The 24,289-nt window shown below is 41.6% G+C and overlaps 1 long non-coding RNA gene across 1 annotated transcript; it reads left to right on the forward strand.

Annotated features, from left to right (window-relative positions):
- Nucleotides 1-7,952: 7,952 nt before the first annotated feature.
- Nucleotides 7,953-17,377, forward strand: LOC310781992. Its single transcript, XR_014553000.1, has 3 exons — nucleotides 7,953-7,994; nucleotides 15,831-15,931; nucleotides 17,299-17,377. It is a non-coding gene; the product is annotated as an uncharacterized lncRNA (long non-coding RNA).
- Nucleotides 17,378-24,289: the final 6,912 nt, after the last annotated feature.

Here is a 24,289-nt window from a genome sequence, read left to right on the forward strand (position 1 = left end):
GCCGAGTTAGAGCCGAAGTCCCGAACACAGTGAGAAAACCTCCCGAAGCTGCCTGCTGCTGCAGCGGGGTGCATATTGTCCGGCCAGCCGACCGAGAGGCATGCGAGCCGGGCACTATTAAACAGTTGGGGTGTGTGAGGTGGCTGGCTGTGGAGGTGGCGGTTTCTCCTCCTCCTCCTTTCTCCCGCACACCGGGCGCCTCGGCCACGTCCAGACCCCGGCCTGCCACCGAGGGCCATCTTCATCTGCCTACTCCGCTGGCCCGACCGTCAACTCATCCTCCAGGCTGCGGGGAAGAAGCCCCTCACCGTCCGCGTTGGTGCAACAGAAACGCGCAACATACAACAGCATCATCGAGTCAATGGATATCGCTTTGGCGTACTGTACCCAGCGAGACTCGTCATAACCATTGATGGACAGCGGCGGAACAAGAGCTCAAAGTGAAACTGCCGAATATCTTTTGAGTTGGACTGGTCAATAGTACTGTGAGTAACTAAAATAAAAAAATAAAAAACGGAATTCTCTCTTCTTTAGCACTCTTTCTAACTATAAATCCACTTCTGTTTTAATTTCCTCTCTTGCCCTCTTTTCACCACACCGCGGACACTGTGTGCACTGTAAAAAAAACAAAAAATACCACAATGTGTGATTTTGTCTGGGGATTAGTGACCTGACTTTTGTTTTGTTGAAATGTTAATAAATGGGAGCTTCCCCAAACAGCCATCTATTTCCCGACAATCCCCTCTGTGCACGAAGCCTTACATATGGTAATTAAACATCAAAACACCCGCGGCTTATAGTCCAGTGCGGCTTATAGAAGAAAAAAATAGTCACCTTTGAAGGTGCGGCTTATAGACCGGTGCGTCTTATAGTCCGGAATTTACGGTACTTTTATCTTGAAACTGCTTTGCACTCATTCTGAAATATATGGACAATGCCCATTGATTTCACAATTAGTGTTATGGATGCATGATCTTTCATTTTAACTAATTGTATCTGTAATAATTTAGCCATCTGTACTCCCCAGTGTTGACCAAGAAGATTGAGCAGTTGGGGGAGGTTGCTTTCCATTAAATCCTTTTGAACCCTGTTGCTGCCTGGTAAGGTACAGACTACAGAGCTCATATAGGCCATAAATTGTGTATCAAGTTAGCCACAGTCCAGAAAAATTCTACATTTACATCAAAAAAAAAAAAGTTGATTAGACTCAGTCACTCAATTTCAAAGTAGGCTGCTGGTAGATGTACATACCCTTGTGTGAATAAAAAAATCAATTAATTCACATTTACTGATCGATCTGTCTCTCAAACTCTCCCATGTTGCGTCCCAGCATCGTTAAATTGATATTGATAGATATTAAAGAAGTTGTGGCAACCCTGGGTAGGCCACCCGTGGATGAAAAAAAATCAAATGTTTTGATAGCAGCACCGTTTCTCATAAGTATTTGGAGCTACAGTCAATGATTCATTTCGTCAGTGCTTGGTGGTAACATTTTGGAGTAAATCTAATCAAACTCAGTGTCCTTTGCTTATAATAATTGAAGTAAAAGAACTATCACTTAAAAAAATAATTGTGAATGACATGTAATGTACTTCTGCTATAGACAAATGTTGTAGTACATTTGCATCATCAGATCACACGACTAAATCAAATATAACCTTTTACATGAAGAATACCAAAGTTATAAATTTGTGAAAGGAGTGTGAGCTTCAAGGGGGTACATAGTAGCGCATTGGGGGATTTAATTTTTGTAATGTAGTAAATCCAACTAGCAATACTCTATTAATTATTTCTTTTGTGGCTTACTTCAAAATTTTAGATCATAAACATGTCAGACAACAAACGAAAATGGCGACGGCAAAAGGCAATGGTTGATGCCTTAGCATCACTGGCTCAGTGGAACCAAGCATGACAGGGGAGGGAATGTCTGTGATGGAGGGATCATCTTCAGTGGCGGAAACAAGAACACACCAGGAAGTGGAATCCCTGCAAGGCAGTAGTCACAGTAACACTCCAACAGGGCATGCAGGTTCTGAGAATGAATCCGAAGGGGAACTGGGAGATTCAACATACCCTGAATCTAGTGGAAGCGAGACTGAACAGTTAGATGAACCTGAGAGAAATGTTGACACACCGTCTCTACATGAAGAATTGGCTACTTGGGCTACTGCTACAAACCAGACTCACACAGCATTGAATGGGCTACTTGAAGTGCTTATACGTCAAGGGCATAGACTTCCAAAAGATGCCAGAACCCTGCTTGCAACACCCAAGGGTGTACCAATACTCAACAAATGTAATGGTCAATACATTTACTTTGGTATCGAGCCATACCTTCTTGGACATGTTTCACAGAAAACTGTGGCAGGAGAAGTTGAGCTGTGCTTCAATATAGATGGCGTACCTGTGTTTAAATCCAGCCTCACATGTTTCTGGCCAATTCTAGGTCAAATTGATGACTATGAGCCATTTGTTGTGGCATTGTATTATGGCTCTGGCAAGCCTGACTCGGTTGAGGATTATCTGCATGACTTTATAGAAGAGTTGCTGCTACTCGCACAGAACGGCATTTCACACCAAAATATTATACACACAGTCAAAGTGAAAGCTATCATCTGTGACGCACAGGCCAGAGCATTTATCAAGTGTATTAAAAGTCACAACAGTTTTCATGGATGTGAGCGCTGTGTTACAGTGGCCCAGAAGGTTGATGGCAGGGTTGTTTATTTGTCGAAGGGCTCCAGTCAAGACAGAACCGATGAAACATTTGGCCGTGGTGGATACACTGACCACCAAAAAGAAATATCACCTCTTGTTAGGGCAGGTATCTTGTGTGTGAAACAGTTCCCTCTCGACTACATGCATCTGGTCTGTCTTGGAGCAATGAAAAGGCTACTGATATACCTGATGCGTGGCCCCCATGGCAGACTACAAAAGACCAAGAGGGAGCAACTTGACCACAACATAACTCTGTTAAAGGGAGCACTACCTTCAGAGTTTGTAAGGCAGCCAAGAACCCTCAAAGAGTTGGACCGATGGAAAGCAACAGAGCTGCGACAGTTCTTGTTGTACACAGGGCCTGTAGTCCTGAAAGACGTGCTTCCTGATGAGCAGCACCAGCACTTTCTTTGTCTTGCAGTTGGCATGACAATTCTTTTGGATGACGAAGATGAGAAGAGGGAGAGCTACCTTGGATATGCACATAACATTCTGGAACACTTTGTTGATACCTCAGTGGATTTCTATGGGCCCACCTTTCCATCTTACAACATTCATTCACTGAAACACTTGCCAGCTGATGCGGCAAACTTTGGGTGCTCCTTAAACAACATCTCGAGCTTTCCATTTGAGAACCATCTGCAAGTTCTCAAGAAACTGGTTAGGAGTGGAAAAGAACCTCTGGTGCAAGTCACAAAACGACTTGCTGAAAAAAGACGCACTGAAACACCTGGCAGACGAGCAAAAGTTACGCAAAAGTTAAGTGAGAAAGTTCCGAACAACTGTGTTCTCCTGGCGGACAATTCAGTGGGATTTATTCGTGAAAAAAAAAGTGACGGAACCATCTTGATCGATGTGGTTAAAGAAAACCAGTGTGAGGATCTGTTTGAAAAGCCCTGCACCTCCAAGCTCTTCAACATCATGTTTGTCAACAGTGACTTGGCAATGGCAAGACGAAAGCTAATCCAAAGAGGGGCCATTTCCAGAAAGGCTGTGTGTCTCCCTTACAGACAGGGTTTTGCTATTTTCCCTCAGCTGCACCAACTAAAATGACTAGACTTGGTAATTATTGGATTTCAATAGTTTTTTTTAGTTGCCATGTCCCCCACATACCCTCTGAATGTTGGTGAAGTTGCACGTACGTAAGGCGGACCGTAAACTAATTGCCTGAAATGCACTAATCACTTGTTTGAGACTTGTTTTATTTGCAATATTTACTATTGTAGGGCACCTTGACATCCACTAATGCCCTAGCCTGCGGAAACTCAGCCTCCATGTGACTTCTATGTACTATCAGTCACAGGCATATAGCTTGTGATGTGATGTTGAAGGATGGGTTTACCCAGGCTACTAATACCCCATTTAGCGAAAATTAAGAAACATTCTCCTGACCCCTTATTAACATAAATGTGTTCTGAACTAACAGATTTTGTGTGGTGACATTGGTTCTCTCATGTCATCGAAGAAAATAATTCTCTCTAAATAGTTTTGTGTTTGTGCTTATATTTCAGGTGATGGAGTGTGGTGAGGGTCATCTTCCAAAAAGGGGTGGAAGAAGCAGGAAGAGGAAGACCTTTGAAGGATTTGTGTGCACAGAAGGTAATGAACACCTTATATTGTTTGCAAACTTTTCGATTATGTAGGATCAAAATTATCACTTTTCTTATAACCTGCAAAATTGTTTTGTCACAGTTTTTTATTTGTGATCCATTTAGAGTCGCAGGTGTTTGACAGCGACATAACTGATATAGGAGAAACAGAGATGAGTCAAAGTCTCCTTCCTGCCAAAAAACGTAAGTGGTCCATTAATTTAATCAAACTACAACAAGTGAGTCACAGTAACTTAAAATATGTCAGTGGATGACCGACAAATAAGCTTTGCACATACGTTGGCACAGTGGTTCTCAAATGGGGGTCCAGTTACGGCTGTGATTCGGCCGAGTGCCGAAGACGGCTTATTAGCAGCTGTTCGTTGCTAATAAATCTACACTCAAAATGCAGGAAATCTGACCATTTTTATTTTGTGCTTGTTTCAGCAAAAGCCACACGTCCACCTCAGCAAAAACAAACGTCAGCCAAACCAGTCCCGTATCCACGACCGCCTCCACAATATGAGCGTCCGAAGTCTACATCTGGTAGTATGTGAAGACAAGTGTTAAATAAGGTCTGAATACAACTTTGGGGGTTGACAAATGAACTAGGTATACTTTCATACTATTCTCGGACGAAGGGCGCCAAGAAGAGCTTAATCCATTTCCCACACTAAACTATGAAACAGGCAGAGATAAATAAGCCAGCATTCATGTTTACTTATTTATTGGGAGAGGGGTATTGTGGTGTGAGTAGATGATAGAGGATGCTGTTTTGTACATCAACCAAATTTGCTCTAAACTTTCTTCTGCTTGGTTTCAGGTTCAGCTGTCCAAGTGCACCCACAACCACCAGAGAGCCGAATGATGGGCCGAGTTGACATCACTCCCCCTCAACCCCAAAGGACAGTGTCTTATCCACAACCAGGCAGAATCCAGCACCAAAAGTCTGTGAAAGGTAGTATGTGAAGATACATTTTAAATGGGGTCTTAATTCCAAGCTGATATGATTAAATAGAGGTACTTTCAATCCGTGTACAGCTGCAATCCATTCCCCGAAATCAGCTATGAAACATACAGAGTGCCGAGTGCCGAAGACGGCTTATTATCAGCTGTCCGTTGCTAATAAATCTACACACAAAATGCAGGAACTCTGACCATTTTTATTTTGTGCTTGTTTCAGCAAAAGCCACACGTCCACCTCAGCAAAAACAAACGGCCAAACCAGTCCCGTATCCACGACCGCCTCAGCAATATGAGCGTCCGAAGTCATCATCTGGTAGTATGTGAAGACTTTTTTTTTTATTGATATCTTTATTGATTCAATAAATGCAGAATTGTGCAAGACAATACAACAAAACAATATAGATCAAAAGGAGTAAAACACAATAAAGCCCGAGGGCTTGTTTCCATTGTGGTCCTTTGTATGGGACGAGTGAGTATGTGTGCATGTGTGAGCGCGTGTGTGCGAGGGCAACATAAACAACAAATACATTAAACAACACTACTCAACATCAATCATTCCTTTGATTCAAGAATGTTCGACCTTGGAGCCATACATTCAATGAATGGTTATTAAACAACAACAAAAATGCACCAATCAATAAATAAAAAGAGAGACCAGCTCATAAAATAAACCAAAGACCTACCAGGGGTTCAAATGCTGCAAGCATACAGGAGACAGCGGAAAATAAAAGATTAGGAACCCATTTGGGAACCAACCAGCCATTTTTTCAATGCGAGCTTAAAGGAAAACCTGGAATTAAGGGCCATTATACTCTCAGGGAGTTTGTTCCATAAAATAGCTGCTAAATAAGAAAAGGTACATTTACCCATTAAAGATTTTAATTTGGGGGGAACAATGTTGGAAGTAGGCCTACTTCCTCTTGTGGAGTAGCCATGGACATCACTGACTTTACAGAAGTAGTCGGTGAGGGAGCGAGGAGCCTCCCGTTGAAAAATCCTGAAAACCATGCACAGTTTGATCTGAGAAACCCTCTCTTCCACTCTGAGCCACCTAAGGCTCAGAAGACAAGTGTTAAATAAGGTCTGAATACAACTTTGGGGGTTGACAAATGAACTAGGTATGCTTTGATACTATTCTCAGACGAAGGGCGCCAAGAAGAGCTTAATCCATTTCCAGCACTAAACTGAAACAGGCAGAGATAAATAACTTAAGCCAGCATTCATGTTTACTTATTTATTGGGAGAGGGGTATTGTGGTGTGAGTAGATGATAGAGGATGCTGTTTTGTACATCAACCAAATTTGCTCTAAACTTTCTTCTGCTTGGTTTCAGGTTCAGCTGTCCAAGTGCACCCACAACCACCAGAGAGCCGAATGATGGGCCGAGTTGACATCACTCCCCCTCAACCCCAAAGGACAGTGTCTTATCCACAACCAGGCAGAATCCAGCACCAAAAGTCTGTGACAGGTAGTATGTGAAGATACATTTTAAATGGGGTCTTAATTCCAAGCTGATATGATTAAATAGAGGTACTTTCAATCCGTGTACAGCTGCAATCCATTCCCCGAAATCAGCTATGAAACATAGACAATTTCTTTATGCCTGCACCCATGTTTTCATTTTTTTGTTAAGGTGTTTTGGCTGCTTGGGGATTAAATAATGTAAGCTGTTTTGTACATCAATAAAATAGGCTCTAAATGTGTCTGTTCTGATTTGTTTCAGGTTCAGTTGTATGTCCGGAACACCAGGATGAATCCTGCCCGACGCCAGAAATATTTAAGGCTCCCTTATCTTGTAAGTTTTTCCAATACGTTGGGAACTTTCTCCCACAATGTTTAGGCCACGGATGTGAAAGTAAGCAAACCCTGTCAGGACAGTGCGTCATTAAATCAATGTCATTCTTTGTTGGGGAAATGCCAGAAGAAGGTAGTGGAGACGGCCATGATTCAAGGAGTGTCTAGTCCCTCTCCCATTATTTTATAAGATTTGTATTTATTTATTTTAGGTAGGACTTAAAAAATAAAGGAGCTGCACGTGGTTGTAGACTAGAGCCTCGGGTTGAGTATCACTGCGCTAGTGGGATATGGGTGAAGAGGGGCTATAGGAGGAGTGCTGGTCACACCCCAGTGCATTGGGCTAAAGGTTTTGCTTGTTTACACTGCCATTGAAGAGCATAGTGTTTTACTCTAATTTTTTTTTCTATCTGTATTTATTTAGTGAATGTCCAGATCTCACCACAGACAGTAAATGTGTATACGTCATCCACACCACCACCCCCTGCATGTAAGACATCTCTTATATTACCACATTCCTACAGTCACATTGTAAAATTGCCCATATACATAATTTGGTTATTTTTGTTTTATGTTTTCCACTAATAGGGGTGCCAAGACGCATTGAAAGACGAGGTATGCTAAACGGATTACTGATCAAGTATTAGCCTATTTATTACCCCTGAAACATCTTTCTTCCTGTGTTGCAGGGACCCAGATAATGTTTTTCAACTTATTGTATCAGTCACCATTTCATCCACACATTGCTAGTATTCAAATGGATTTTTCAGGATTTGTAGTGACACCTTTAACCATTAGTGCCACTGAAACTGAAAAGCTGTAAACATGTGTTGTTGGTACACTTGTATGATACTGTGTGATTCCGTTTCCAATGGCCATTCAGGTGACGTGACACATGGCCGGGGACAGCCCATGCTGAGTTCCAGTGGTAGGTTCTAACCTACATGTATTTGAAGTTGTTTATTTCTCAGCCTTAGAAATATATTTAAGTTTAGTCAAGTTAACCATTTCCAGAGTGCAGAAAAATATTAAGACTTACAGTGGCTCTCTCTTGCAATATTTAGTCGAACGTGGAAGTATGATGACAACTTATTTGAAAATGTCACATCTTCATACTGTTGTGGCATTAGTCATTATTATACAGTCATTATTATCTACAATTTAAATATTCTAATCAGAGTAATGTTTTGGTATGCAGAAGTGAATCACATTCTTTTTGGAGAGGTGATCTCCCCTGTGGCACATCCTTATCTGCTGAGTCCATCTCTTCTGAGATCAACACACGGCCATAGAAGTAGGTCCTTTCAATTAAAAAGTGAATTAAACATGTGTGACAAGTTATTAGTAATTAACTTCTGGGGTAGTGTGACATTGTTTCCCATGTGTACTCAGCCAAAATGACAGCTGATCAAAGTTGGACCATGAAGCAAGTCCCCAGAGATATGATCTAATCATTGTAATGATGGAAAGTCCTTATTACCAGTCTTTAAAGTGTTTTTTTCAGCCTTACACGTTTTTAGGCTCATCGAATTTGAGTGCCGCTGAACTACACAGTTAAGACTAAGTGGATCTGATCTATGTGATAGTTCATGGGGAGGGCTACTGTTCCATTAACTTACTTTTACAATTGTAATCTTTAAACAGGAAGTGCTGTGAATCTGCCGAACAGCCCCATGGATCATCGTTCACAGAGGAGACTGAGTCCCACGTCTCCGCCATACACACAAGGCCACAGAAGTAGGTCATCTCACCTTTAAAAAAGTGGATTTTTGTGATTCACAAATGTTTTTAGGCTCATGGAAATTGAGTGTCACTGAACTACACAGTTAAGACAAGTGGATCTGATCGATGTGATAGTTCCTGGGGAGGGCTACTGTTCCAATAACTTACTTTTACAATTGTAATCTTTAAACAGGAAGTGCTGTGAATCTGCCGAACAGCCCCATGGATCATCGTTCACAGAGGAGACTGAGTCCCACGTCTCCGCCATACACACAAGGCCACAGAAGTAGGTCATCTCACCTTTAAAAAAGTGTATTTTTGTGATTCACAAATGTTTTTAGGCTCATGGAAATTGAGTGTCACTGAACTACACAGTTAAGACAAGTGGATCTGATCTATGTGATAGTTCATGGGGAGGGCTACTGTTCCAATAACTTACTTTTACAATTGTAATCTTTAAACAGGAAGTGCTGTGAATCTGCCGAACAGCCCCATGGATCATCGTTCACAGAGGAGACTGAGTCCCACGTCTCCGCCATACACACAAGGCCACAGAAGTAGGTCATCTCACCTTTAAAAAAGTGGATTTTTGTGATTCACAAATGTTTTTAGGCTCATGGAAATTGAGTGTCACTGAACTACACAGTTAAGACAAGTGGATCTGATCTATGTGATAGTTCATGGGGAGGGCTACTGTTCCAATAACTTACTTTTACAATTGTAATCTTTAAACAGGAAGTGCTGTGAATCTGCCGAACAGCCCCATGGATCATCGTTCACAGAGGAGACTGAGTCCCACGTCTCCGCCATACACACAAGGCCACAGAAGTAGGTCATCTCACCTTTAAAAAAGTGGATTTTTGTGATTCACAAATGTTTTTAGGCTCATGGAAATTGAGTGTCACTGAACTACACAGTTAAGACTCAAAGTGAGTGATCAATGTGATAGTTACTGGGGAGGGCTACTGTTTCAAAACAATTTACTTTTTGAATTTTAATCTTCAAACAGGAAGTGCTGTGGATCCGCGGGACAGCCCCATGGATCATCGTTCCCAGAGGAGACAGAGTCCCACGTCTCCGCCATACACACAAGGCCAAAGAAGTAGGTCATCTCACCTTAAAAATAAGACTGAACTGCGTTTAACGTTCAGAAAAGGCAGTAAAAATTAATATTTGTAATTGACAAATGATAGTGTGTAATTATGTTTCCCTTGGCCGCACAGGTGATTTGACACATGATCCAATAGACCTTATTCGCTAACCCCGGACAGCGCCATATTGTTGACATACCGTCCTGCAGCTGACAACTATAGTAACGGCCTTATTGTCGTTTCTGTTCCATTACAAAATAGGGATGACAGCAATAAAAACCCCAGAGTTGTTGTTTGTATGCAGCCGTTAATGCCTGTAATACTAAACAAAAGAAAAAATTTGGTGAACTGACTTTGCTGTGAGGAGCTGTCAGAAAGTTTCACCTGTCTCTCCCAACTATCCACACACCTCTCCTGTGCTGACGTATCCTCCGTCTCGCTCCCTTCACGTTTGTGGACGGTAGAGATAGAAACAAACCACGGGGACTTTATTGCTGTTATTACTACAGCCATGCCAAACGCAGGTCACCATCCGAACACAACAGGAACGATACAGTTAACGCTAACGGCGGCTAGCTTTCTCTAAACGCTGCTTAGGTTGTCACTTTAGAGCTGCGCGCTATGTCGAGAACATGGTGGCGGTGGGCGTGCCCATACGTGAGTGACGTCAATCGAATAAGGTCTATACAGAACCCAAGACAGGGTTTGTATGTCCATGCAAAACCAGGAGAAGTCATGGGGGGGGGGGGAGATCCACGTCCAGGAAAAGTTATGCAAAAGAATGGGACACCCATGAACCCTGAAAGAGGTGTGTTCTAATGTTTTAATTTGATTGTTTTCCAGACTTGCATATGCACGAGTCCCGTCCCATTGCACCCCTCTATTCAAATGATATAATTATTCCTATTCTGCCTTATAAATTGTTAGAAACTGTTCCTGTAACTTATTTGTATTTATTTATCTTCTTCATACAGGAAATGAGAGGACCAGTATTGGGGACCATTGTCAGATGAGACAAAGTGCATCTCCCAGAAACATTTCTGGTCGTACAAGTAAGTCCTTTTGGAGTAAAATGAGTGAAATACATTTCAGATGTTTGAATTGCTGTTAAAAATGGGTTCCTATTAATTCACCTATGATACTTTGAAATCAAAATGCATTTCACATAATGTTTGTTTGGTTTTCAGTGATGCACAGTGTTAACTTCTCTGACAATGTACCAAAGTTGTTAGAGAATTCATACTCCTACAGACACATTACTAATAACAATAAATTTGTAGACCATCTTCACCTTAATGATCTGCGCTAGGCTTGAGAGGCAAGTGATGCAGCCTTGGGTTCTTAGCGTTATTTTTTATTTAATTTTCTTATGATTCAGTTACCTTTTTCTTTTGATGATTCTCCTGTAGCCAGAGGTGATGTGAGAGAGACAGCCACCAATAGGCAGTACAGAGGGCTCATCACAGACTCCTCACGAAGAGAAAATGTGCACTCAACAGGTACTGTAAGTCCTTGGTGAACAGTGAAACGGTCTTCGTAAGGTGGTCTCTGAGAGACCGACTGTGGTTTTCTCCTAACCTTCAAATGTCACACCAATATCTGGTATTGCGAATTTGATTATAGTACTGTATTCATTTGGCACCCCTAAATAAGTGGGTGCAGTTGCTGTAATTCCAACAAAATTACCATGTCATTCGGCTACATTGAACAGTTCTGATTGGACATTCAGTTTTGGCGTTGAACTTGCAATGAGTTCACATCAGCTATGTGGAACGAGACTTGATTGGAACAATTAGTGGCAGTGTTGCATTTAATCCAACATATTCAAGTAACAAGCACAAATGGAAGTAGCTGCCACAATGTATATGTATGCACATTAATTTAAGCTTTCTCTCACACTCTTTTGTAACATTCATGGTGGCAGGGGCAGGATCCACTCTTACTCTGCCACCCTGCAATAATTAAATATTGCCCGTTTTTTTCCGTCAATTGACATGAACGTTAACACACGCGCACACATGACACGACTACCTTGCCTAATTTTAATTCTAAGTGTGTTGAAATTGTTGGGGACCGGCCAACCGACAGAATGACATGCAGAGCTGCTGGTCACAACTATTAAATGAAATAGGATTTGAACATTTAATAACTTGTAAAATAGTTTCCATTGACATTTGTCTGGCCATGTCTGTGCACTGTGTAGGCGATGTAAACGCAACAGAGCGGGTTTCTAGAAGGCCATCCCTTGATGCTTTAGGATCTACTGGCGCCACCCCTGTACGATCTGCTTCCAGCTCTGCGAGTAAGTCCTGCCCTGCAAGGCCTGTCAAGTTTTGTATTCACCTCTGTAACTCAGTCCTCAGATTAACTTGTTTCCTTATCCATTCCATACACAGGACGGAGAATTCAAGACTCTTTTCAAGGAACACCATTGGAACAACCTCAAAGAGGCAATTCTTTTTATTCCCTTTTAGTAATCTCTGGTGAAATGTGTATTGACGAGCAGTAATGACTTCAAATATGTTAATTTGAACTTTTTCCAGTTTGATAACTGCTTTAATACCCAACCCTGTCTGATGAAAGTTCTCACACTGTTTTGACTAACTCCACAGACTATGCTGCTACCCCTGGTTCTCCAAATCGTGTTTCCCCATCACAGAGGACGCCACAGTGTATGTGTAAATAAATGTCTAGCATTTGATGTTCATCAGCATACTGTATTGATGTAAATAACAAACAAGTTCTGTTGTCAAACAGTTATTGCGGGGCGGGGGGTTCGTTAAGTCTCAATGAAATGGGCGTCCCGGTAGTGTAGTGGTAGATTCCCTGCCTACTAACACGAGGGTCGCAAGTTCGCACCTGTTACCTCTGCAGGTTTGGTCAGCCGTCCATACAGGCTAAGGATATGTCTGGTCAGTGTACTAGTACATCCTCTGTTTTGTTGGGGCGGAAGGGAACTGGTGGGAATAGTGTGATCCTCCCACGTGCCAAGTCCTGCCGGTGAAGCCCCCCACTGTCTGGTGAAAAGATGCGTCTGGCATGTGTCGGAGGAAGCGTGGCGGTAGGCTACGGCTCTCCCCAGATCAGCAGAGGGTGGAGCAGGGACCAGGGCAGCTGGGGGGAAACAAATTGGCTCACTCCAATTGGGGAGAAAATGATGGGAAAACATAGGAAAAAAATATATATATATATAAATGAACAATTAAATATTATTTGTGCTCCATCAAAAATGGTAAAAGGGCTACATGGACACCCATGTCTTCACCAATATGATTTCAGTCTCAAATGTCTTTCTCTGCTCTTGTTATATCAGCGACATCACGGAGAGAACACGGGAATGAAGGTATTTATATAAGCTGTGAAATTTACATAGATGTCTACAAAGCACACTTGCCCTGCATCCTGTATCAATGACAAATGCAAACATTACATTAGATCTTGCTAAATGGTATTCTGTTTTCAAATAAGTGAAATGACTAGTTACATATTTGCTTTGGATGACATACAGCGTTAAAAATATACATGCCTTCATATTCTGTTCACCCGGCATTTTGGTCTCACGTGTCTCTGCTCTTTTGCCAGCTTCGTCGGGGAGACGACGCATGAATGAAAGTATGTAAATTCTCCATAGTGGCTTTTCCTTCGCCAAAAATTTACAATGTGTTGGCATTAATTTATAATCTTCCTTAAAAGGATGTGCCGGACCCAGCAGAGGACCAAAATACCCGATATCAACTGCCAGTAAGGATCTGCCTATCATTATGTTACAAAAATCTAGTCGGGTGAATGTTTGGTATTACAAACAGGCTTTACTTACATTAAAAAAACTTTGTTTTTACCTTATGAATATTACGCTTACTTGTCCGACAGACCTAAAGGATACTCAGCAAGAAATTGAATGAGCATCACTCCCTAATAGTCCAAATATTGATTGGAAATCTCTTGAAAATCTTTCAGGATTCCAAAGGAAGCTGTTTACGATGCTGTTCGATTTGAAGGAGCTCGTTCAACGTGTCCTTGGAATTCTGGAACCTGGCCAATCTGGTTCAGCTATCAAAAGAGTGGAGTCAGAGAGTGACCTCGCCTCCTTTCTGCATGAAATGAAAGATCAAGAGAAGAGGAAGAACCAGGTAAGAATCCAGCTTATATATGATGAGAAGAAAGTATGACTGTTTGACAAAATCAAATGACATAACATGTATTATGGTTCCACATTTAGGTTCAACAGCTGTCCAGAATAGGTGGGACTTCACTACGGGACTGCGTTAACAAAGTTATGAACCGGTAAGAATGAATGAATAATTTGTAATGGTCGGTGGATACTCAAGAAACATAAAGCAAAGTTTCAGCCTTCTATAAATAAAGTATTATTTATTTTCAGAAATATTTTCAATTTTGACAAGCACCAAGACGGGAGTTACGGCTTGTGTAATCCAACAGTCCTGTGATAATAGCAGAATAGTAATTTTAACTCCCCTGACTGCCACTGCTGCTTGCCTGCTACTTTCTCACTTTGAGCACAGAGGGCAGTTTGCCCCGGGGCCACAACCGGTCTGTGACTTTTTTCCCCATGTATCTACCGGTCCTTGGCACACAAAAGGTTGGGAAACCCTGGTCTACAGTTTACCCCGCTAGCCGGGCGCTTCGGGCTCATACGAGCGCATTAGCGCCCGGTGAACGTCACGCATTTTCCCATTTTACACTGACATTTTCACGTCTATGGCTAAATGCCGGCTCCTACCTGAGTCTTCACGTGAAGTGAAGACACTATCCGATGTAAAACATCCTCTTCTTTTAATGACACCTAGTTGTTGCATCCAAATTGTGGCATAAAATCCACTTTTCTGTCTTTCAAAAACAGAAAAGCATTTATCTGGCGCACCGCTTCTTCTTCTTCTCTGATCTGAAGCAACCCGGAACAACGACTTCTGGGTTGCGCGAAGTGCTCCAGATAAATGCTTTTCGGTTTTTGAGAGACAGAAAAGTGGATTTTATGCAACAATTTGGATGCAACAACTAGGTGTCATTAAAAGAAGAGGATGTTTTACATCGGATAGTGTCTTCACTTCACGTGAAGACTCAGGTAGGAGCCGGCATTTAGACCTAGACGTGAAAATGTCAGTGTAAAATGGGAAAATGCGTGACGTTCGCCGGGCGCTAATGCGCTCGTATGAGCCTGAAGCGCCCGGCTAGCGGGGTAAGTCTACATAGTACACTAAAAGGATTACCTGTGCAACGTGAGGTAGCTCAAATTAGTAGTCTGAATTGAAGAAAAGGAATGCACCTAATTTGATTTTCAACCCCAGACTCGTAAATCTGCGGTTTTTCCATTTAGTCTGCTACATCAACTATTGCATCTTGATCTAACGAATAGCTATTGGCATATTTTAATTAGGCTATTGACATAATTTAATTTGGGATGTTACTGCTTGTAAGAATTTAGGTCGCCCCCAAAACGGTATTACCATCCATAAAAGGCCTGATATGAGTTCAGGCCAACCAGCTGACTGCACACTAACACCAAACCAAACACTATTTACTCGAGCAATTCTGAGGATTTTAAAGTTAAAGTCCCTTATTTGTACCACGGATTTCTTTCAACAACATAGAACACTATGAAAATACATTGCTACTGATAAGTTCTGACAATGACTGATATGTCTGAGGAGGATAACCTTGACTTTGCACTACAGTAGGCACGACGATTCTGATCATGCTTACTGTCATCGGCCCCTTAAGGCCCATTCCCAGCCATGAAAAACCCTGTGGGATGTGAAAAAGTCGTGTTTAGGTGACAGTCACCTTATACAACCCAAAGTAGGACACAAAAGTGAATGACTTGTGGGTGATTTTATGTTTGCCCTGGTATCGTCACCTTTTTCACTATTCATGTTTGCCTTCCTGGAAATGATGCATTTCCTGAGATTAAGTAATTTGTATACATTCCACAGAATGATGTCCAACGGCTTCATGGCCAACTTCAACATGATGGGTGGAGGACAGCTTGAAAAAAAGCGTTTCAAGTCGACCACTCTGCACCATATAATTCAAGGTATTCTACTAATAACATTAGACAATTTCAAAGGTGACTGAGTTTTTGTTTGAGAAGTTCAAAGTTCAGTTTTTATTCCCCTTTGTGGTGGCCTCTGTTTGAAATTGACTATTGCTCATTCACTTAAGACCATCAGGCTACAGTAAATTCATGTATTGCAGCCCGCGACTCCAGTGGGCGATGGGATGTTGTAATAAGTTCAATGTCTGTCCTTCAGTTAAATAAAAAATCTAGAGTATATTGTCAATGAACACCAGCACATTTTCTCAGCTGCTAATTACTCTAGCTGTGGAGAAAGATGATCTACTTCAGCTTCTACACTCATAATGATTGACTTAAGGGCACAACGTAGTGGATGAACATGTGTAGCAGCACATCCATAGACATCAATACTCTCTCCAATAATAGCCCTTTTTCATGTCAGCCATTTTTACATTTCATGTGAGGGTATACTGATTTTGTATCAGAGTTTTGATCGGGCGCATGGGGCCCGGAGCCTACCTTCCCTCTTGGCGGTAAAGGGGTTTCTCAGGGGTTTGTGGGTTAAGAGAACCCACCTGCTCTTCTTGTAGGTATAAACCTGCCTCTATCTTGAAGCGTGCTTTGCCATAGGCATGTCCGTTAGGACATGATTGAGGTCCCGCCATCCTTCCCGCTCTAAACCTAGATGGTCAGGTCTTAGAGCACATCTTGCTTTCTGATCTTGGCCTAGGTGTTGGCTTGGGGTATAACCCTGAGGGGAGCTATATACCTCATCACCGGATTCAACACTCTGTATGGGACTCTGTGGTCGTGACATGAAGAAGTACATGTCTTGTTTTATCGTGCATTGGTAAATCTAGCCCCCACTGGCCTGGGGTATGACATCACTGCTGATGTTATAACTCACATCTCACCCCAGCCCTGGTGATGCCATAACTGCCAATGATGTCCAGTTGGTTGGCTATGACATCATCGGATTATGCCAGTGATGTCTGATGTAATAGGTCTCATTGTGATGACATCACATCCAAAAACGGCTTCCAGCGACCCAGCTTGGCTCGGAGGCCCAGAATGTGCTCCGGGGGGCGGCCAGCGAATTGCATTTGACGCGGAGCCTTTGTAACACCTGTCTGTAAAACGTCAATTTCATTGGTGTGTACACAGGTGTCCCTAATAACATTGAGCATAGTGGCACTAGAACTCTAATGAAATTGATGATTTCTACACATCCTATGAAACATCAAAATGGTTATTAATCATTTTTGACGTTTCATAATGTTAAAAAGGTCTCTAGGTTGTGCATGCTGGATCCTGAACAACATGTTAGGGCATTGACTCCTGCATTGTAGACAGTTTTGTATGAACATGTTTATTCTCTCCCTTAGATGCTGCGAAGAGGTGGAGTGCCAGTGCCACAGAACACGACATAGATGCAGCCATTGGGGAACACCTGAAACATGCTCCCGCAAGACCCGGTGGTGGTGGGCGCAAGAGGATTTCAGAAGTGGAAGATTAGAATACAGACTGCATATAAATATGGACATATCATGATGGGTGACATGATCATGTCACCCATTGGTTTGTGGACTCTTTTGAAGCCTCAAGTTTGTCATTGTGACAATCACACCCCATTTTTTTTTTTTTTTTTTTTTTTTTTTTAGTGAGCCTCATTGCCGTCTATAGATCTCAATCAGATTGATGACCTGTTAATCACGCCCAAAGCATAGCCTGTGTATCTTTGAAGTTACTCTAATGGGACCATTATTTAGAAAATGTACATTGTACCGTGTAAAAGAAGACTTTGAACTAGCGATTGAGACAATAAACCCATGTAACATTTTTTTTTCTGAGGTCATAAATCAAGTGATAAGTACATTATTATTTGTACATGGAGTTGTCTTTTCCCCCCCTCTTTTACAGACATAGGCGGGCTTTTTGAAACCTTGTTGTAGCCAAAGGCTGTACTGTCAGATCTCAATCAGATTGATGACCTGTTAATCACGCCCAAAGCATAGCCTGTGAATCTTTGAAGTTACTCTAATGGGACCATTATTTAGAAAAATTACATTGTACCGTGTAAAAGAAGACTTGTAACTAGCGATTGAGACCATAAACCCATGTAACATTTTTTTTCTGAGGTCATAAATCAAGTGATAAGTACATTATTATTTGTACATGGAGTTGTCTTTTCCCCCCCTCTTTTACAGACATAGGCGGGCTTTTTGAAACCTTGTTGTAGCCAAAGGCTGTACTGTCAGATCTCAATCAGATTGATGACCTGTTAATCACGCCCAAAGCATAGCCTGTGAATCTTTGAAGTTACTCTAATGGGACCATTATTTAGAAAAATTACATTGTACCGTGTAAAAGAAGACTTGTAACTAGCGATTGAGACCATAAACCCATGTAACATTTTTTTTCTGAGGTCATAAATCAAGTGATAAGTACATTATTATTATTTGTACATGGAGTTGTCTTTTCCCCCCCTCTTTTACAGACATAGGCGGGCTTTTTGAAACCTTGTTGTAGCCAAAGGCTGTACTGTCAGATCTCAATCAGATTGATGACCTGTTAATCACGCCCAAAGCATAGCCTGTGAATCTTTGAAGTTATTCTAATGGGACCATTATTTAGAAAATGTACATTGTACCGTGTAAAAGAAGACTTGGAACTAGCGATTGAGACCATAAACCCATTTCACCTTTTTGTATTATGAGGACATAAATCAAGTGATAAGTACATTATTATTATTATTTGTATTATTATTATATATATATTGATTATTATATATATATTATAATATATATAATATATATATATAATCTATATATATTATATATATAAAAATATATAAAAAAGACAAGTCCATGTACAAATAATAATGTATAAATAATACAAATAATATAATTATTATAATATATATATATATTATAATATATATATATATTATAATATATATTATATATATATATATTATAATAATTATATTATTATTATTTGTACATTATTATTATTATTTGTACATGGAGTTGTCTTTTTTCCCCCTCTTTTACAGACATAGGCTGGCTTTTTGAAACCTTGTTGTAGCCAAAGGCTGTACTGTTCTGTTGCATCCAATTTGCGTATGTGATATATTGGTGAGGTAAAAATGTGACACCCCCACCACCACAAAAATGTATATTCTTTGTCTGTTTTGTATGCACATATTTTTATTTTTTGGATGTTATTTAGTGTATTTATTTTTTCAACTCTTATTTGGGTCCTGTGTTATAGTTGGCACGTTTGTATGAATAAATACATGTTCCAGCCATGGTTTCGTCTTATTTGTTACTAGAAAGCCAGGTGTAGCGGAGCTTCCGGTACAGAGGAGCTTCCGGTCAAGCAATCTGATCATTTGGGGCTGATTTGTACGCAATTTATGGGGTATAAACTACATATTGTTAGGAGGTATAACAGACGTTCCGGGCAGACGGGACGTCGCAGGGAAGGAGATGATCTACGTGCAGCTGACGTGCAGGAGACGTGAATGACGTCGCTATGATTTCCATTACGGATATAGAATTAGACCCTGACTAGATGTAGTGGTTTGACGTGCAGCAGACGGTCCTTATACGTGTAAATGTTTGCTGGGTACTGAAGTGAATACAAGTGACCTATATTTTTCAATCCTGTCTTTGAATAAAAGTTGTGTTATACTTGAAAACCATGTCTTTGCTCCCTTATGTGTTCACAATTACAACAAATCTGTATGGTTTATCTGTTGGCATTAAACCGTGGTATTTCCTTGGGTGATATTCCATATTTGTCATTAAACCTAGCTGTTCACATAAATTTGCAATGATGATCGACCACGTGAGATATCACAAGTAGCCTACTTTTATTAAAAAATAAAATGCAAAGAGAGGTTTCCTTCTCTAACTATTGGTGCGTTCACAAAATATTTACACGAGTTTTTTTTTATAAATAATAATCAATAACGTGGATAATGATGACATCTGCAGCTGCTGGACGAGAGACAGAAGAAACTACGAACGAAGATTGGAGCAGAGGACATTGACTACAGAGAAACTTAACCGACCAGCACTCTGCTTCAATCAATGAATGCTTATAAATAAACCATACACATGAGAATTACCGTTAACGTTACAGCATTTAATAACATAAATATGGTGATATCTGGTGGTCTGAAATTACTCTCTATCTACAGTAGGGTAACTGGCTCCTATTGTGTCTTATTATTGTAACGTTTGAATCAGCGTTTCATAACTATAATAGCCTAATGTTACTGTAGCCTGGATGACGTCAGCTAATGCTACCCAGCCTTCCAGCGTTTATCTTCCATAATGCATTAAATCATAATCACAATGCGAAGACATTAGCTGATCACCACAGAGCTGCACAGACAAGTTTATCAGATAATTTCGCCGTAAAATGTGTCCAGGTGATCAGCTCTGAAGCCCCGGCTTGTATGGTCCGCTAAAATCCGATTTCGATATAGGTGTTATTTTGATCAATATTGTATAGCTGGCTAGACAGAGGAGTTTATCTGGAATCAGTGTGACAAGATCCCTGCTGCTAGCTTGTCTGCCTTTCTGTGTCAGAGTATCTAGCTACATTATCTGCATTACATGCTACACCATGCAAATATATTTCAATATAATTCAAACAATTAGCCCACTGTACTACTGGACTGTGTATTGCTGTGAATAAGTTAGATTTGATTGTGTAAAGTGTTACATGTTATATTTTTAACTGAGCTTTGCAGAATTACCTCAACACAATTGTGTTGTGTATCAGCTTTAAATATCCAATATATACAGCATTAAACAAACGACCAGCAGCATTCAAATGTGCAAAAACGTTATATTTATTGAAATGTGGTGATCTCATGTCACATTACATAATGTTATGCCCAAATGGTCTACTGCCCAGAAGCGTCACTTTACATGTTTGGTAGGGAATTATTTTAATTATGTTAAACCAGCGTTTATCTTCCATAATGCATTAAATCATAATCACAATGCTATGAAGACATTAGCTGATCACCACAGAGCAGCACAGACAAGTTTATCAGATAATTTCGCCATAAAATGTGTCCAGGTGATCAGCTCTGAAGCCCTGGCTTGTATGGTCCGCTAAAATCCGATTTCGATAACGCTAGGTGTTATTTTGATCAACAGACCTCAACCTCAACAGCTGTTTTCACTTGAATTTCCTCACGTAGTTGCATAGCCATATAGCTAGCCAGCTAGTAGCTAGCTCGGGAGCTATGCTTTAGAGAGGCCAAATGCTAACGGCTAGGTAGTGCTAAGCCGCTGCAGCTGTTACACGTCATTGACAAAGACGCACTCTCTGATTGGCCGATCACGGCAGGACTGATGTTGGCAGTCACGCCGTCACTCATTGGCTGCGGGGTGGCTGCGGGTCTGCGGGAGTCTTTAAACCGCCGCGGAAATCGTTCTGAATGGCCCGTTCGCTAGACGATAGTGACTGGGAACTGAGAGAGCAGGTCACGTGGTGGCTGGGTTTACCTAGGCTAACATTCTGGAGCCATGTGTATAGGAAGGTTCCTCCCGTTGGCCCCACCCTTTTTCCAGTCATTCGGCTTCCTTGCCGCAGCAGAATGGTGTCTCGGATGTTGGCGAGGCCCCAGTCAGCAAGCATCACCTTCTTTGAGAATTTATCAATCTGTTGGCAGGTACAACACAAGGGCGCAATTTTGAAGATTTTACTCAAATGTGCAGTGCTTTAAAAAGGTAGTGTGACAGAAAAAAGTGGGCATGAATTACCAAAACATTTGCAGGCTTGAGATCTTGGTGTATTATATTATATTCTTGTTGTGGATGTACTCGACAGCCATTGACAAGTCGAGGGCTATGAAGTGATGGCCATGCCCTTCAAGCTAAGAGAAAGGAGAACAACAATCAAACAATGTATTTAATCAAATATATCCAAGCGGCCTAAACACCTGTGATGCACTTGCTACCCTAATTGAGGAAAAACCGATATTTAGAGTTTGAAGTGACGACAACTCAGAAATAACTCCACAATTACATGGAGGAAGCAGCCACACGTCTGCGCTCATCCAGAGACGGAAAACGCGTTTATGAGAAAAGGAAATTGAGAACAATTCATATCCAAACTTTACTAAACACCACTGGGGGTGTCACGGTATACGTACGTGTATTCGTCCCGTGACGTGGCAGTACGGTTCGGTGCGTGCAGCAGCTATACGAAGAATACGTCGATACACACTCCAATCAAGAAGGTGGGGTAAAGCACCTAAACACTGTTTGAACACCATTAAAGAATGAGAACCAACCACAGAAGAAGATTTTTTTTTCACTTTGACTATGGCGAGTGCAGAGGAGACACAGGAGCTAGAAGAACCACCTCCTTCTTTCAAATCAGCTGTGTGGGAAAGTTTCTGTCGACTGCACCTGCTGTTGCTCTAACAAATCGATGGATGGACGTCCCGTACTACAGAAGGCTACCTCACGATGGCCACCCACTTCCTCAACAGTGAGTGGGAAATGAAAAACCCTGTTCTACTAACACAACCTGTGTATGAACAGCATACTAGCACTATTGCACCTATTGCACAAGTTTTATTTTTGTATTCAATTGTTTTTTGTATTTTTTATAACGAGATGCTTTTCAGTTCTGTAGCTGTGTCATGCACGCCGTCAACATCCTCTGCCTCCTGTGTTCAGACTAGGAGGTCAAATCTGATTTGTGAACTTTAGTGGCCTATTAACACATTGACTGCCAGCCGTTTTTTTTTGCTGTAGGTAGCTTTTGCCAAGCCGTTTTTTGAGGATTCTGGCTCATTTTACAAGAGCAGAGGATTCTTTTCTGCTTGGACTTGGTGAACATACAATATCTCAAAAGTACTATTAGAATGTGTACTTTCTCTGTCTAAAAGAGTTAGTTTGTAGAGTTAGTAGTTATGTAGATATTAGCCGTTGAGTACAGCATGGTTTCAGGGTCTGAGGCAGAATGCTGAGATAATCGCAGTTTTGTGAAATTCAATCAAACAGGCAGAAAAGTCACTTTAACCATTTATTTTTGCCATCAGTGAGACATCAGACATCTGAACAATAGTTGTTTTCAATAATGGAGGAATAATACCATAATAAAATAAATAAATGTCAAAATAAATACAAAACAACAGCAGACCACAGGTCACTCAGCTTTTTTTTTTTTTTACATGTTTTTTTTTTTTATTGTTTTTTTCGGTTTGTGATCAAACCGGTTTGGGCTCGTACACCGAATCCAGAACCGCTCCAAAATGTAATGGGTACTTCCTTGGCCCATGTTACACCCATCCACAAAGTTACATGAAAATCGGCAGGTGCTTTTATGTATTCCTGCTAGCTAGCAAACAATCAAACAAAGAGCATCAAAGACAAAACCTCCCTGGCAGGTTTTTTTTTTTTTTTTTACAACCCATGCCTACTTGTCTGAGTGGTACACCTCATAGCAGCTAGCCCTGTGTAATGGGACCTTACATATAACACAAAAGAAGCGTGTCTCGCTTCTAACCTTATTCTTTATACAAACCCTACACTTCCTTGCTGGGTGAGCTTGTTTGCGTGTGGCTGGATACATGGCCATTACATGGCCTGCTAGATCGACATCCAGCCTGCTTGGAGGGTCCAGGTATGGTGCCCGGGGCATGGTTGCAGGTTGGTCACTGCTGCCCTCCCCCCCACCCCCCACCCCCTCCCCCCCACCCCCCACCTCCTCCCCGCCACCCCCCACCTCCTCCCCCACCCCCCTCCTCTCCACCACAGGTGTGGTCCATGCAGTGACAACACTCAGGATGAAAGCCATCAAAGTTTTACACTTTCTCTGTGGGCGTTTAGCTTTGTACAGCACAAAGGTGTTATAAAAAGACATCTGAAACAAGTACATCACAAACTTGAATGGCCACCTGGATGTCTTCCTGGCAAAGGGATAGTAGGCAATGTTCTGGTCCAATCTGTCTACCCCATTCATGTACTTGTTGTAGTCCACAACGCACTTGGGTTTTGCGTGTGGGACCCTCTCTCTGCTGCCTTTCTGCCTCACCTGCACCGTCTCCATCGTGTCGTCGTGCATAGTGGAAACCATTTTCACGATGCGCTTGTCGCGCCAGGCCAGAACCATGGTGCCACCATTGTGTCGCATGACCGTTTCCCCCATCTTCACTGTGTGGTTGGTAACCTTCGTAGCAGGTGGCTCACCCCTGTTCTTCCTCAGAGTGCCACAGACATGTGTCTGACACTCCAGCAGCTGTGCACACATTCCAACAGAGTTGTAGTAGTTATCCATGTATAAATGGTAACCCTGCCCTGCCAAGTCCCCGAGGAGGAACTCCACCGTCTCACCTAG

Source organism: Poromitra crassiceps (genome assembly GCF_964638095.1).
Source record: "Poromitra crassiceps genome assembly, chromosome: 9".
NCBI classification, from domain to species: Eukaryota; Metazoa; Chordata; class Actinopteri; order Beryciformes; family Melamphaidae; genus Poromitra; species Poromitra crassiceps.